Source organism: Quercus lobata, chromosome 9 (genome assembly GCF_001633185.2).
Source record: "Quercus lobata isolate SW786 chromosome 9, ValleyOak3.0 Primary Assembly, whole genome shotgun sequence".
NCBI classification, from domain to species: Eukaryota; Viridiplantae; Streptophyta; class Magnoliopsida; order Fagales; family Fagaceae; genus Quercus; species Quercus lobata.
In genome coordinates, this window is record NC_044912.1 from 8,809,685 (window position 1) to 8,826,989 (window position 17,305).

Here is a 17,305-nt window from a genome sequence, read left to right on the forward strand (position 1 = left end):
ATAGAAAGGAAGAAGAAGAAAGAAAATAAAAATATTTCAACATCACCAAAAATCATTGCAAGAACATGTCCCATTTTTGAAGTGATGAAACCGGTTTGAGTCTCTCACCACTATTTCTCTACCTCTAGCCATTGAAATAAATTTGATTGCAGTGTGACAGTCTCCACAAACACGAAGATTCTGAAATACTCTAATTGGCTTTGGTTGGGATACGCTAATAAGATAAAATGCCACAGCTATTTTTTCACTGTGCTGAAACAAATATTGCTCCTTTAGTTCATTCTCTACATCATGAAGAACAAAATCTGTATCGGGTACATAGCCCAATTCCTTTATTTTTGAAGCCAATTGGCTCAGTTCATAATAAATATCTTGTGCTAGGGGGTGTGAAGTGTCCCCAACGTGGAACTTGTGCACCATATTTTCCACCTCTATCCAGCTACAACTAGCTTCTTTGATCAAGTTTCTCTCTTTCAAATTTTTTCTAATTATTGCCACATTGTCCCATTGACCTGAGGAAGCATACAAGTTTGATAGTCTCTATATGCTGCTGGATCATATAGGTCTCGCTCAAGAATCATCTTTGCAGCATGTTCCCCAAGTTCTTTGTTGCCATGAACCCGACAGGCAGCAAGAAATGTACGCCAGACTAGCGCATCAGCCTTGAAAGGCATTGAATTAATGAATTCAAATGCTTCTAAAAGGGATCCTGATCGGCCCAATAAATCAACCATACATGCGTAATGTTCCACTCTCGGAACAATCCCATGTTCTCTGTACATTGAGTTGAAGAGTTTCCATCCCTCAGAAACTAGCCCTATATGGCTACAAGCTGATAAAACAGCAATATAGGTGATCTCATTTGGTCTAACACAATCCTCAAGCATTTTGTGGAACATTTCCATAGCTTTAGAGGCAAATCCATGTTTTGGAAAACCAGTAATCATTGAAGTCCAAGATATAACATTTCAACCTCCCATATCATTAAAAACTTGAAATGCAGCTTCTATATTTCCACACCTAGAATACATGGAGATGAAAGCATTACAGATGCTTTGATTTGACGCAGACCCTGATTTTAGTGCCCGTGCATGAATTTGCTCACCCTTACCAACTGCACTGATACTAGCAGCTCCACTCAAGAGGCTAGCAAATGTGAAAGCACTAGCCCCAATTCCAATATCCTCGATTTCATGAAAAAGTTCATAGGCTTTTTCAGAATCCAATTTTTTGGCATACGCATCAACAATCGTGTTGTAAGAAATTAAATGCTTCTCAAACAGCATATCAAAAGCTTAACGAGCATCTTCCATCATGCCAGCCATTGCATACATGCTAATAAGAGAATTTCCCACACAATAAACCGATGCAAGACCAAGTTTCACAGCATGCGTGTAAATTTGCACATGCCTTAAGGACACTAGAAAAGGTGAAATGATTTGGTGAAACATGACCCTTGATCATTTCACAAAAAAGTTCAACAGCTTCCTTATCACGCCCTCCACTTTGCACGTATCCAGTGATAATTGCTGTCCGAGACATGACATTACGATCTACCATCAGGTCAAAGACTTTCCTTGCATCATCCACCGATCCATCCGCTGCACACTTAGCATACATGTCTACCAAACAGCACGCTACACAAAATCTAAAGCCAACCCAGTCCGTATGACTAGAAAGCATGGGTGCGGCTCCAAGGCTGCCACACCCGCACTAGACTCACGGCAACACGGCAACACTCCTCCAACGTGCCGATCAGCCTTCTTTTTTTTTTTTTTTTTTAATATTTATTCGCACCGATTCATGCCAATATGGCACCGATTTCGGCCAATTCGATGCCCATTCATGCCAATTCTGGCCAAAACCAGCCGAAATTATCCAAAACTGGCCAAAATCATGGCTGAAATACATGTTAAAAATAAATAAATAAATAAACTTGTGGGCTGTATTCTAATTTATGATTATCATGTTTTAGTTATTATCTACTATTATTCTTAAATCGGTATATATTTACAATTATATAAAAAAGTATGCTTAGCAATATATAGAAAATATAAATAAAAATATTTTTAATAATTTTTTAATTACCGCACCCTGCTATACCCGCATCCTACTTTTTTAAAAATTACCGAATTCCGCACCCAAATCTAGAAACGCACCGTGCTTCATAGCCGTATGACCCAAGAATGCAATTGCTGCCCAAGATTTAACAATTCTAGCTCTGCACAAGCTGAAATAACTCCACCAAAGGTAAATTGATCCAGTACATACTCACTCAAAACCATATCCAAAAACAAATTTACAGCCTCCATTGGGAACCCAGATTGCATAAACCTAGTTATCATCAAAGTCCAAGTAACCGCATTCTTCTCAGGCATTTTCTCCAACACCTTATATTCTAAATCCACATCACAACCACCCTTCACAAACATATCAATCAACGCACACCCAACAAACACATCAGACTCAAAATATCCACTTTTTATAACAAACCCAAAAATCATTTTCCCAATGGGTACATTTTCCACATTCGAACACGCCCGAATCACTGCGGAAAAGCAATACTCATTTGGGCAGAGCCCATTTTCACGCATTTGAAGAAACGTGACAATGGCTTCAGTTCCTATATCATTATTTGCAAAAAATGGATTTTGCTTTAGCCCAATCCCCACTTTTTGAGTACAAGGTGATTAGAGAGTTAAGGTGGAGTTGGGAGTGAGCCAAGTAATGGGTGTGAACGAGTTTGCCGAGTTGGAAGTTCCGGGACCTTATACAGGACTTGAGGAGGAGGGAGTAGGTGATGACTGATGAGGTCTGGTTGGGTACCCTTTTGGGCCATGAGATCAAAAGTGGAGATTGCTTTGTGGAGGTGGCCCACATTGAGGTGGTGGATCAGACGGTGGTGAAGGGGCTCAAGGTTTCGATTTTGTGGTGATGATGATGGAAGGTTTTGGCGGGAACGAGTTGAGGGTTTGATAGAAGGTAATAAAGGTAGTTTGGAAGCAGAAGGAAGAGAGAGGCCTAGCATGTTGCTTCAAACGGGCTACAATTATAAAAGAGGCCAAGAACGTTGCTTTTAGCCTTTTATAGGTTTGATTTTTTGTTTGTTTGGTTTATTTATTTAATTTAATAATGGAAAATTGTGAATATCAATATATCTTAGGGTGAAAATATCCACGAAACGGGCAAAACACGAAATTAGTAGGTTAGAGTTAAATTTTAGTGGTTTCGTGTTAGATTTAAGTTGACATAAATTGACCTTTTTAATAAACTAGTTAATTTGAGTCAAATACACACAAAACCTGTTTCGATCAGTTTGACTTATTCATCTATAGTGTAGATATATTATCTATAGCTATATCTATGAATGTTTGTGCTATATACCAATAACTTTTTTTGGAGGTTTTATGAAACTTTTTTTTTTATAATCACTTTATTATTTTTTGTATAAACAATATATATAATGCCACAACGACCATATATGGTTGGAATAGCAACTTTTAGAGATGTCATGGTTTGAGAAAGTAGATAGGTCTAGCTCAAGCTCTCTTCGATTTGTTTGTACATTTATAAGATGCAGGAGGATGCTTAATATTGCAAGAAAAGTTTAAACATATTGAGTATTTCTTCATTTGGTTTATATACTTTAGTCATCCAGGGCAAGTAAGAGATTGAGACAATTTGATTTCAATATGGTATGCAGAGTCCGAGACTCCAAGTTAGGCGGGATTCATAAAGCAGAGGTTGTATAATCATAGACAATTTTAATTCCCACACACTAATCTCAAACGATTCTACACAACAATATTTGGGAAGGATTCCTTCTCTGTAGGAGCCAGGGCAGCCACTGATTGGCACTATTATTGTTTTTTTTTTTTTTTTTTTGAGAGAAAAGACAATATGTACTGATATTATTAATTGTCCATAATATAGATGTCAGCACCTACAAAATCGTCAAGCAGAAAAAGGAAAAGATAACCTTGCCCTTTGGGCTAAAACATGTGCTACCGCATTACTTTGCCTTACAACATGAGCAAAAGAAAAACTCTGCATGGAGCTTACATGAAATAAAATGTCTCTAAACAAGTGCCCAAGAGATGAGAAATGCATACCACCTTCCAGCAGCCCTTTAATGACTATTTCGGAATCACCTTCAAAGTGGGACTGTTGTAACCCAGTTTCTTTTGCAAAGATCACCGCATGCCTTGCTGCCAGCAACTCCAAACACTCCATAGAATGCGGTTTGATGATTTTTTTCGACATTGTCGCCACCACCAAACCTCTTGAATCACGTACCACCACACCCACTCCCGCTTCAGCACTTTCATTGAACATGGCGCCATCAAAGTTAACTTTGTACTCACCTGGGTTTGGAGGTTTCCATCTGTGTCGCCTCACCATCTTGATTCTAGCAGGTGGTTCACGGCAGGACGATACAAGTGCAGAAAATTACTTACTGCATCTCTAATGCCGCTGAGTGGCAAAGTTTTTTCATTCAATCTCGACTTGTTTCTGTGTGTCCATACAAACCAAGCTGTTGCTGCAAACACTTCTCGCATTCTCGGTTTTGTCAGGACCTTCGCCACCAAGTCCTGTGTTAAATATTAGCATTAATACACCATGTTTAATATGCTAGTATGGCTACATCAATAATATATTATAGTGTAGTATAAATCCTGTGTTACAATATATCATAACATGTGTATATATAGTAAATTAAATCCTACATTAATAAATTTCTAGTACAAATAAGAAACTTGGCTTGCACACAAAGTAGAATTAGACTTGGACCTATGCTAATGTGCTAATATATCTCTAACATCCTGAAATGATCCTTGAGCCGCCTCAAATTGGTTCACCTAGTTGAACTCACGGTCCCATACCTGCTTGACAGCCTCACATCCCCACAATGCATGAAGCGTATCCTCATCAGCTTGACCTCACAGATGACAGACCGCCTCATTCATAATTTTCTGCTTCACCAATTAAGTTTAGTTGGCAAACTATTTGTACTAGCCCTCCAAAGGAAATGCTTAACTTTCCCCAGCACCCCCAGCTTCCAAATTTTTGTCCAAAACCCAGCAACTAGCCCTGAATTTGAACTTGAAGCTTCTTCTCTCCTTGCTTCATCACATAGTGCACAATACCCAGACTTCACAGAGTAAATGCCATTCCTTTCAAGAGCCCAGTACATAACATCAGCTTGTGGTAAATCAGACAAAGGCACTGCCTTAATCCGTGAAGCATCAAAAGGCAGCAGGCATGAGCCAATTACTTGATTATTCCAACCTCCCACTCTAGCATCAATCAAATCAGCCACTTTCATATTTAAATCCACATCTGGGACCGAAGCTATCACCCTCCCACCCGAGGCATAAGGAAGCCAATTATCTTTGAATACACTTATAGACACACCACCCCCCACTCTCCACTTTGCACCCATGGAAATTACTCTTCTAGACTTCAAGATGCTTTTCCAAACAAACGACACCCGAGGACTGCTTTGCATAAAAAATGGTGTCATTTGGGAAATATTTTGACTTAAACACATGATAAAATAAGGAGTTTTTATCATGAATAAGTCTCCATACCTGTTTTGCCAACATAGCATCATTGAACTTTGCTAACTCCTTAAAACCCAACCCTCATTCTTTCTTTGGTTTACAAAGTGTTTCCCAATTTTTCCAGTGAATTTTCCTTCTATCTTCCCGTTGTCCCCACCAAAATTTCTGGATAAGCATCTCAATATCCCTACATAACTCCACTGGAAGCTTGAAACATCCCATTGCAAATGTAGGTATGGTTTGAACCACCGCTTTTAACAACACTTCTTTTCTGGCTTGAGATAGGAGCTTTTCCTTCCACCCTTGCAATTTACTCCAAACCCGATCTTTTATGTAATTCAAACTTGCACTTCTATTTTTCCCAACAATTGCCGGTAAGCCCAAATATTTTTCATAACATTTTATCCCTAGTACCCCAAGGAGCTCTTTCACGAAATTTTTTACTTCCTTACTAACTGACTTGCTGAAGAAGAGAGTAGTTTTCTCCTTGTTTATTTGTTGCCAAGATGCAGTTTCATACACCTCCAAAATATTTTGGATGGTTGTGACATCTCCCAAACTCGCTCTACAAAATAGCAAGCTGTCATCTGCAAAAAACAAGTGAGATATCTTTGGACCAGTCCTACATAGAGAGTAACCTTGAATTTTTCCTTCATGCATTGCATTATTCATCAACCCATTGAGCCCCTTAGAACATAACAGGAAAAAATATGGTGATAAAGGGTCCCCTTGTCTCAATTGTCTCAAACCCCTAGATGGAACAATATGCCCCCTAGGCTCCCCATTCACCATGATTGAGAAAGAAATAGTACTCACACATTCATAAATCCAGCCAACCCATTTTTTATGAAAACCCATCCTTTCCATAATTTTTATCAAAAAATTACACTCAACCCTGTCGTAGACTTTACTCATATCCAATTTCATTGCCATATAACCATGTTTTCCGGATTTCTTGGTTTGCATGTGCTGTAAAGTTTCAAAAGCCACTAACATATTATCTGAGATAGCTTTATCTGCCTAAAAGGCATTTTGAGACTTAGAAATAATGAATGGCAAGATTTTTTTTAACCTATTTGCTAACACTTTGGATATTAATTTATACAAAATATTACAAAGAGCTATAGGTCTAAAATTAGAAACTTTTTCAGGACTCTTCACTTTTGAAATAAGAGTAAGGAATGAGTGGTTCAAATCTGATGGTATTTTTCCGGCATTTAGACAATCCAATACCGCCTTAGATACTTCATCTCCAATGCTTTGCCAGTAGTGCTGATAAAAGAGTGGTGGCATCCCATCCAATCCTGGTGCTTTCAATGGTGCCATTTGATTAAGGGCCAAATCAACCTCAGCATGTGTAAACTCTCCCACCAACTCCCTATTCATCTCCTCCATTACCACCACCCTCGTGTGCTGCAATACCTCCTCCATGTTGCACGGATTTGAGGTTTTAAAAAGCTCCTTGTAAAAATATTCCAACAAGCCCGCCACATTATCATCACCCATACACATGACACCCCTCAAATTTTTCAAACCCAAAATCCGATTCCTCCTATACATTTGGGAATCTCTATGATGGAAATACTTCGAGTTTTTATCTCCCTCTTTCATCCAATGCGTTTTAGAGTGTTGTTGCCACAATTTTTCTTCCTTTACCAATAGTCTTGCTAATTCTTGTTTCAATTGAACCAAGGCAGCCCCATCACCTCCATTTATCACAACTCTCTCTACTTGCACCATTTCCTTCTTTTTTTCCGCTATTTCCCATGTGATATTGCTAAAACAACATCGACTCCACTTTTTTAATTTTTCTTGGCACCTCTCTACCTTCTTTACCACCTTACCCATCGGCAAATCCCCCCTGCCCTCACTCCATGCCGCTGCCACCGTATCATGGCACCCATCATCCTCAAGCCAAACTTGCTCGAATCACCATGGCTACTTTAATTTTGCAGGTACCCTATTCAGATGGATGAGAAGTGGTTTGTGACTGATGAACCACACTCCAACATCTTAACTTATGCAGCCGGGTACTTATCTAACCAATCCGTGGTTGCCACCCCTCTATCTAACCTTTCCCACACATAAACATCCCTTGCACACTTCTTAAACCATGTATATCTACTACCCACAAAACCCAAGTCCATCAGCCCACATTCATCCAAAACATACGGAAGGTTTGCATTTGAAGGTATGGATGTAACTTGCCACCTTTCTTTTCCGAAGACTTTGTAATCTCATTGAAATCACTTGTAACAAGCCATGGAATCGAGAACCGATGATGTAAACTTCTTAACAAATCTCATATTTCCATCCTCCTTTGAGTCTCTAGAGCACCATAAAATCCAGTAAATCTCCACTCATCATCCTTCCCTTCATTTATTAGAACATCGATGTGATTTAATGAAGAAGATTCTACATCCACCATAACATCCTTTTTCCAAAAAAGGGCTAGACCAACCCCCAAAGAAACTCTTGAAACTCCAAAAAAATCCCCCATTCGCAATTTTTCTTTTATTCCTCCTAGCCTTGCATTAAGCAACCATGTCTCGATTAAAAACACAACCGTAGGATCTTGTGCCCGAACCAAGTCCCCAAGCTCTTGAACTGTCTGGCGGTTCCCAGGCTCCTAATAGTTCCAACATAAAATACTCATTGTCCTTGGCAGGGCTGGACACCAGCCTCCACCACTTCATTGTTCTGATTTTTCTCACCTCGAGTGACTATCCTCTTCTTTGGTTGAGTTTCTAAATCATAACAAGTTGTTTGCTTACTCCTCTTTTGTCCTACCACCACACCCAACGAAACAGTATGATCAGACCTAGGCTTCTGAAGACAAGTCCAAGTATGACCTTTTTTTCGAATTTGAGAATTTTGAGTCTCCTCCTTGCACTCCTTTGCCTACCGGATTTCAATCTCATGCAAGTTCGATAAGTCGCGCTTGTTGTACACACCTAGGGTAGAGATGTTAATAGGCTTGCCTAGATTAGTTCCTACCTCTCCCTTATTTCCTGAGTCAATCTTTTTTAATCCAACGTCACCCTCCTTGTTTAAAGGAATTTTGACTCATTTGTGCATCAGAGAGATGGTAATGGTTGAATCAAATTGGTTTTGGAATTTTGATTCAATCGACCCTCACCCAATCACAGAGGAGCACGAGATTGTTAGATTAGATCTGAGAGAGATGAGATGATCGGAGGACGGGATTGTGTTTTTTGTTTGTGATTTGTGTTTTTTTTTTTAGTAAAAAATTTGTATTAACAAAGAAGAGCAAAAAAACAAGCTGATTAGTGTTTCTGTTTATGTTTGGGATTGTGATTTGTATTTTTTTTTGGATGAGTGAAAAAACTGTATTAACAAAGAATAGCAAAAAAAAAAAAAAAAACTGATATATGTGTCTATATATGTTAGACAATCCAATATAAGTATATGCATCATGGGTTCTTAATTATGCCATAGTGTAAGATTTTTCCTCTTCTTCATATTTTAAGCTGATTGGGCCTATTTTTGGCATCTGGGCCTTAAAAGAAATAGATTGTGATTGGGCCATGATTTGGGCCGAGAATTAGGCCCAAATCTAGCCTAGCTGGACGGGGCTCAGCGGGGCAGATTTGGTGCCCGAATAAAAAATCCGTTTATTGAACGGGTCGGGTTCGGGTCCAGGTATAGTAAAACCTAGTCCGAACCCAACCTATTGCCATTCCTAATAGTGGTGTTTCACAAATGCCACTATAAGTCCAGTTTTTTGTAATGCATACTTATTCCTCTACTAGTGTCATCATCACATCAAGAACCATTAATCATACAATTCTATTTAATTGCCCATTCTTCAAACAACTTTTTGAGATGGAAACCTCACCTTTGAGTATATTTAGGATCAAGTCAAGCACTCTTGCAATGGCAAATAAAAGAAAAACATATCAGCAATTGGAAACCTTAAAATTAAATCTAGTCATTATGACTTGAATAAAAATATCCTAGCATGTCTATTATATAGGTAAGGAATTATGGATGGTGTATGCATGCTTACTCACTCCCAAGTGCAGGAGATCGTAGCAATATAATTCTCGGAGTACCGAGATCAAACCACAAAGAGCGAGGTAAATTCAAAGACAATGTAATAAAAAAAACTTTTGGTGAAGATGAAGAATAATTTTTGTCTGGTAATTGTAAACAAGAATAACAATGATAACTTATTTAAATCAATAATGTAAATACTAGGGCATCAGGGTGTTTCCCTATATCGATATGAGATTTTTTTGTGATCTAGGAAAATATCTATTTCATAATTGATTATTCTTATACAATTAAAAACTTATAATTCGGTTGAACTGAGACAATTCAAGAACGCATGATAACCTCGATTAATAATGCGGTTAGAAAAGTTTTCAGAAAAAACTCATTCACTTTAAAACCTGATTTCTATTTAAAACTATTAGAAATTCACCTAAACAATAAGAAAAACGTGATTGAACTTATTGAAAGCATGGAAGAACTAATACATCAAAAGAAATCTAATTGAACAACTAAATATGTTATTGATAAAATCCTAGAAAAAATCACATTGAATATTCATACCGTATAGAAGAAACATAACCCCTAGCCCTAGCAAAGAGTTTAGGCAGTCATTAGAGAAAGAAAAATACAAGATTTTCTCTGCCAAAATTCGTTCTACCAGCCTCCCTTCTAAACCCTAATGTCTAAGTGTCCAAAGAAAATAAAACATTTACTATTTTAATTTCCGTCCAGGTTTATAGCGGTAACTTGTGAGTTAATTTCGGCCTACAAAACTTGAGAATTTCGAAAAACTCAAAACTGGAAAGTTGTAGATATTTAAGTCATAGTTCCAACCCATCCAGCCTTGTGTCAATTGGATTTTTGAGGAGAGAGATACGCCCAAAATACTGATCAGTGCTCAAATCAAATTTTTCATTTTCAGATTCTGCTTCTTTGATTTGTTTTCTTATTTGAAGCTTCCAATCATGATAGACGATCCAAGCACTCCAGCTGTACCTCCTTAAACATTTAAGCATGATCCTTTAGCTCCACTTTAATTCTAGTTTGGCCTCCATTTTTTCACAAATTCTTGTAAACTCATCTTTCTCACATGATTTCCTGAAAGTAGAAAATTACACATAATAAATAGCATCTTATTCAAGAAATTATGTAAAGATAAATAATAGGAACTAATGCAAATCATGACTTAATTATACAAATTAAGCATAATAATAAGGAAATAACGCCCATATAAATATATAACAAGTATACATTTTAAGGCATTATCAATGCACTAAGAAGTTTGGCCTCATAGAAGTTTAATAGAATAAATACACGAATAGTGACGGTGGAAAAATGCAAGAGTTCAGAAAAGAAAGAAACTTGCAGAGGGAGAAAAATGGTCAGCATGCATGTAAGGTAGTGTTTAATTAGAGAATGGAAAGTGTTATGGCCTTAAAAAATTCGACACTTTTTTACTTTTAATTTCCTCAAGCCTAAAATTTTGAGATTAACCAATTGCCCAAGTACATGGTTATTCCTCTGTTTGTGTCATTATTACGTGAGCAACAATTACTCAGACAGTTTATTTTATTGTCCATTCTATACGACCCTTCAAACAAGTTTTGAGATAGAAACCTCGCCTCGGATACGGTCAAGCAATCCTGTTTTGACAAATAAAAGAATAAATCAGCTTTTGGAAGACTTAAAATTAAATCTAGTCATTAGACTGAGACTTGAATTAAAATATACTAGTATGTCTATTACATTGGTATGGAATTATGGATGGTGTATGCACCAAGAAGTTTGGTCTTACAGAAGTTTAATAGAATAAATACATGAATAGTGACAGTGGAAAAATGCAAGAGTTCAGAAAAGAAAGAATCTTGCAAAGGGAAAATAATGCACAACAAGTAAATTAGAGAATGAAAAGTGTTATGGCCTTTCTAGCTTTATTTACCCACCAGGACTGTACATGTCGTCGTTGCATTGAAGATGGTTCAAGTCATCAAAGTAGCAATCGCGGTCTCTTCCACAATGACTTTGACAAATACCAGAGAGCCATGAAAGCTCAAAACCACATACCAATTCATTGTGGACGTCTGTACCAGTGGCGGAGCCACGTTGGGGCCAAGAGGGGCCTCCCCCCCCCCACCCCAAAAAAAAAAAGTTCTGAAAAAAAACTTCCAGCCTCAAAACTGTCTAGGTGGTTTGCTTTTTATTTTTTCTTCTTACCTCTTCGTTTAGACCGCCAATTGCTCGTGATGTTTCACTGTCCAAGAGATTTTACTTTACTGATTTGAGATTATAGTGAGCTCTAAGTCTTACACGTGGTGGGTTAGATTTTAAGTTGTCTTTAAAAGCAAAAACAAAAGCAAAACTACTCCAGCCTACAGTTTGCTTCAAGTCATATACACGGGACCCGGTTCGACTTTTCTTTCTGTTATTGTCATTAAATACTAATGCCAGGTACATAATAATTTTACATCATTTTCACTATATATGTTTAAATGGTGAGTGTTTACTAGTAATAATCTAAGTTCACAATTGACATTATATTTTGCTACAAGAAATAACTTGTCATCTAATTTTTTTGTAAAATTATTATAAAAATGGTGGTGAATGGAAAATTACTCGTTATTAAATTGATAAACATATTATATAACATATAAATATAATAAACTTATATTAAAACTTATACAAATATATAATATATCATATAAATGGTTATTTGATTATTACCTTTTTTTTTTAATTTGCACTCATTCAATGAGTATTTGTTTTAATATTCTTAGTCATCATACTGTTTATATTGAAAATGAAAATTGCTAAGAACTTAATTCAATAATTTATTATTTTATCTCTCTTAAAAAACATAAGTTACTTTTTTTGAGTAAAAATATTTAACTTTTGATATTATTACTTGTTTTTGGACATATCTAACTATATATACACACATAGTTTTGAGAAACAGCTGATAGTTAATTACACTTTTTTTTTTGTAGCACATATGAAACAATTAAAGGATTTAAATTGTACAGTATATTGAATTGTGTATATAATACTATTTGGGTCATCATCATTTATTGGCCACGATGTCAGAAACATCTTCTCTACTTGGAACGAGTCCTCCACTTTGGATGCGTTGGTTCTACCAACTTTAACATATCTATACCTCTTGGAATCAGTCAATCAGATATAGAAGAAGAGTTGTCATTATAATTGCAAGTAGAAGTGTCCAAATACAATGGAGAATTCACTGGTTTTGCACAGCTCATCCAAACCAAACTCCGTGCTAGTTCGAGATGCCAGTAATTCGCCTTTGTCCCCTTTTGCAGATAAGTGTTATATGGATAGTCATATCTGAGATCATATCGAGATAAAGAAAAAGTCGGGGTGGAGAAGGAGAAGTAATTGTCTTTGTGTATACTCGAGTCCACAATCCGGATTGTGTAGTTGTTGTAACTGATTTCCTCTACGTAGTTTTTTTCTCCATTTAAGTATACCACCGTACGATTGTTCTCACACCAAAGTTCATAACTGAAGTACCTGCAGTTTTCTGGGTCCGTCTTCAATCGAAAAGGAAAGCTTATGTTGTGGATATTCCCACAAGAAGAAGCGGTTCAGTTATGATTAACCATAGCAGTAGCACAGCAAGTAAGAGCAATAAGGGCAGTGAGTCTTACAGTGAACGTCAATCCTCTTGCCATTGAGGTAGGTAGAGAGAGAGAGAGGAATATTTCCACAGCATCTTCAACAATGAAGTAAAAGGCAGAGTTTCAACTGAAAGAAAGAGGAAGCGCAAGTTTGTGGTAGTGGAACAATGTCAACGTCAATATCACATGCACCAACAATATCTGACGTCAGCACATTCGTCATCTTGTTTAATTATTTGACCGTTACTAAATCTTTTTTTTTTTTTTAATTCTTATAAACATTTTTTTTTTTTTTTTTTATAGAAACAAACACACAAGGGAAAGAGTTATAAACATTTAGTTGAATTAATCTTTTTACCACTAAATGTTTCATAAAAAAAAATTTAATCACGCACTAGCATGCCTGTTATTAATTACTCCTAAGTTTTATTAGTGGTAAAAAAAATGCTAGTAATGAGTAAGAACAAATTAATTGCACATGTAGCGGTGAGAAAAAAATGTGAAGGCAAATGTAACGGAATTCTCTCCCAAAATTTGCAAACAAGGTTTTATTGGTGGAGGAGATTTGCATAGCAATATCACAGAGGTTTTGGAGTCACTACAGTAGGAAGGCAAAAGGGGCACCTGAAACTTGAGTTATCACAAAGAGTCTAGTTAAACAAAGGTGTTGTTAATTAGTATACCATTTGTAACTTCTTTTTCTTTAGTGGCTTTTCTAAGAGGTTGGGTCCCTAGAATGGTTTTTTTTTTTTTTTTTTACTTTTATTTATTTATTGGTTTTTCCACTTCACTTCGTTACTAAAATTTGTGTGAGTTTTTATTGTTTATATTACTTCTTGTTGCTTTTAAGATGATATTTCTAGCGGTTGAAATAACTGTTTCTGTTGGAATAAATTATAAATTAACTCAATTAGTCTATTATTAAATTGATTTTTTTCATTAGTATTAGAGCATAAGCATACTTATTTAGAAATATTTTCCTAAATTTGATCATTGTCTCCTGTTGTAGTGGATAAATCACGGTCATTCACTGTTCCCCTCATTTTGAGGGAACAATTATATACATTGGAAGGATTGAATGAGAACATGCCTTAAATAATTAGACGAGAGAGTTTGGCTATATGAAGAGAAAGGTTGGACCAAACCAAAAACTAAAGTGGATGAGCAGTCCAAAGATCAATGAATGAGTGCAATTGGAATAGCAAATGTAAAATCCTATTTTCATTGAAGTTTTACATTATTACTGCTACTATATACTGGGGATAAGAGTTGGGGTTGGAAGCACAAATATTGAACATCACAAAAGATGCCATTAATTATTATTGAATTATCACTTCAACTCATAATTCATACTAATAAATTATACCACCAATTAAAAAAACAAAATTAAATATACCATGTGTGAAATTAAATAGAGTAATAACTTGCTAGTTACAATGCGGTACTGATTTTTCTAGTCGACAAATAATTTTTCAAGTGAAAGTAAAAAAGAATAAAAAATAGGGATGACTATACTTGCAAAAGTCATTTTCAAGTGAGAAAGCAGCAAAGAATAAAAAATAGGAATAACTCTACTTGCAAAAGCCATTTTCAAGTTTGTATATGAAACACAGATGCATGGAAGCTAGTTGTTGACTCATAACTCATGAGTCATGGCTTTAATTTAATATGAAGGTGCATGGAACATATACAAGTGTAAGAAAAGATGATCAAATTCTTTGTTCGTGAACCACAACAAATTATTAGGTCCACCAAAGTACAGATGAAATGGTCTTCCAACCAATGAAACGCTGTCAACTATATAGGTGTGTGATTCAATTTCCTAATTGTCACAAGAAAAATAAAATAAAAAACTACCAAGTGATGTCATACTTACATAAATGACAACATTTTATTTTTTGTGAAAACTAGGAGGACCAAATTAACAGTCCTCCTTGCACTACTAGTAATTTCCTGTGAACCATAGGTCAAGAAATGTTAGGAAGCAATAGCTCAAATTAATGGAGCCAGTGATTGTCAATTTGTCCCCTTTTTCTATATTAAATAAATCAAGAAGAAGAAGTGGTAAGGTTTATTTTCATTGAATAAATGATCTCTGTAAACTCGCCTTAGTTGTATGTCCAACTGCGAAGATGATGAGAAGTTTCACTTGCTAGTTCACTGAAGAAGATATGGTCCTTAGTGACGGCAATGACAAAGACTGATTGAATAGAAAGGACCACAGTCCAAGCGGGGGAGAATGATTATTTGTTAGGAGTAAAAAATCTGTATTGGCCACTTGTCATTTTCAATCAATTTCATACCAGCTCTTTTTCAAGACAAATTTGTTCACTATTTGAAAAGCTCTACTTGTATTGTATGATAAAGTGGGCACTGTGCTATTCCCCGAAAATTGTGCTAAAAAAGTCTCACCGATATTTGTAATTTTGTATGATATTTCATTCACCTTCATATCAAATTGAAGCCATGAGTAAACAAATTCGACTTTTGCAATTTGTGTCATTCCAAACTTTGTTGTTCTTACATTTGAGATTCTATTTGTATTTTTTAATTTAATTATGCGATGGAGATTCATGTTTTACCTCACCTCCTAAACCGAGAATTACTCAATTATTTTGACACAGTACTATTGCTTTTACAAAAAGCTTCTCTACGTTACAATATAGAATCTAAGGAGAAATAATAATGAAACTACTATGAACTTGTTAAACTGAGAGGGTACTTGTCAACAAGACTCAACATCACCAGCCTAAACGAAACAGAGTTATGGTCCTTGGAATTTTCATGGAAGTCTCATTATAATTACATGACACCTCTTCACTTGATTTAGCTTGTGTGTTATGCACACAAAAACAGGACACAAGCGGTGTCTCTATTTAGTAGCTAAATTCCACGAAACTACACTTGCATCACAAATTCACAAAAATCCATTAACACTTCGTTTTGGGAGTTTTTAAAAGAGTGAAATAAAATGAAATGAGTAAATCATAAAAGAACAGAAAAAAAAGGAATAAAATGGAATGTATTTAAGTAATGAAATTTAATGAGAAATAATAATAAAATTTGTTGCAAAATCGTTTTTTGGAGGAGATGCCTCCATATTAATCCTACAACAGTAAACCTATGCTCTAATACCAATTGAAAATCACGTTATAAGAGATGCTTCCATATTAATCTTTGAAAAAATGAACCTATGCTTTGATCAAATTTGCTATTTAGACCCCTAATCTGGCATCAATCTTGGCACTAGATACTTTTTTTCAATTTGACATTACATTCAACTAGTTCTTCTTCCAAGCTCTTGACCTTAACCCTATGGAAGAAATTCTCACACTTAACTTCGTCTATTAGATTCAACTAATTGTAATCTTGGCAATGGTTCTTACATTCAACTATTTGTAATGTTGGCAAATTTTCATGTCAAAAATAAAAAAGGTTTCAGTGTAATTGCAAGTTTCTATGCATTTTAATTTCATTTAAATCATAATTGCATTGAGTCATTGAAGTTCAATTTCAAGAGAAAGAGTACTAGTGCTACAGAAGAAATCTCGATCGAGCACGATTCATCGTGTTAGGCGAAATTATGAGTGAGACAACCAAATTTGGGTTTTAGTTACACAAAACAATTTCCTTGAAATTCTTCTAACACTCGATCGAGCAAGTTTTCCTAAGAAAATCAGGTTTTTTTTTTTTTTTTTTTATGCATAGAATTGGAAAATACATAGCCTCTGTGTTTATATACAGAACCAGACATAGGAAAAATAAGAAAAGAACTAACTAACTCCACATTATAAGCTTAAGTAAAACACATATCGTTTAGCTACTTCAACCATAAACTACACGTAGCTTAGACAGTAGAATAAATACTGCAACTCAATCAACTGTAGCTCTGCTATTCTGTCATCTCAACAAATTTTCTTAACAATACTGCGAGCTATATTCCCAGTTACACTAATTTGCAAAGAAAAAATTGGCTTTGAACTAGAACTACAAATACGTTGTAACTTAAAATGTCACTAAATCCCATTATGCGCATGGCATTGACTATAACATTATGGAGTCCATGATAATTTAAAGTATGTCGAAGTA

The 17,305-nt window shown here is 35.8% G+C and overlaps 1 pseudogene; it reads right to left on the reverse strand.

Annotated features, from left to right (window-relative positions):
- On the reverse strand, positions 1 to 3,028 carry LOC115962279 (annotated as a pseudogene).
- Positions 3,029 to 17,305: the final 14,277 nt, after the last annotated feature.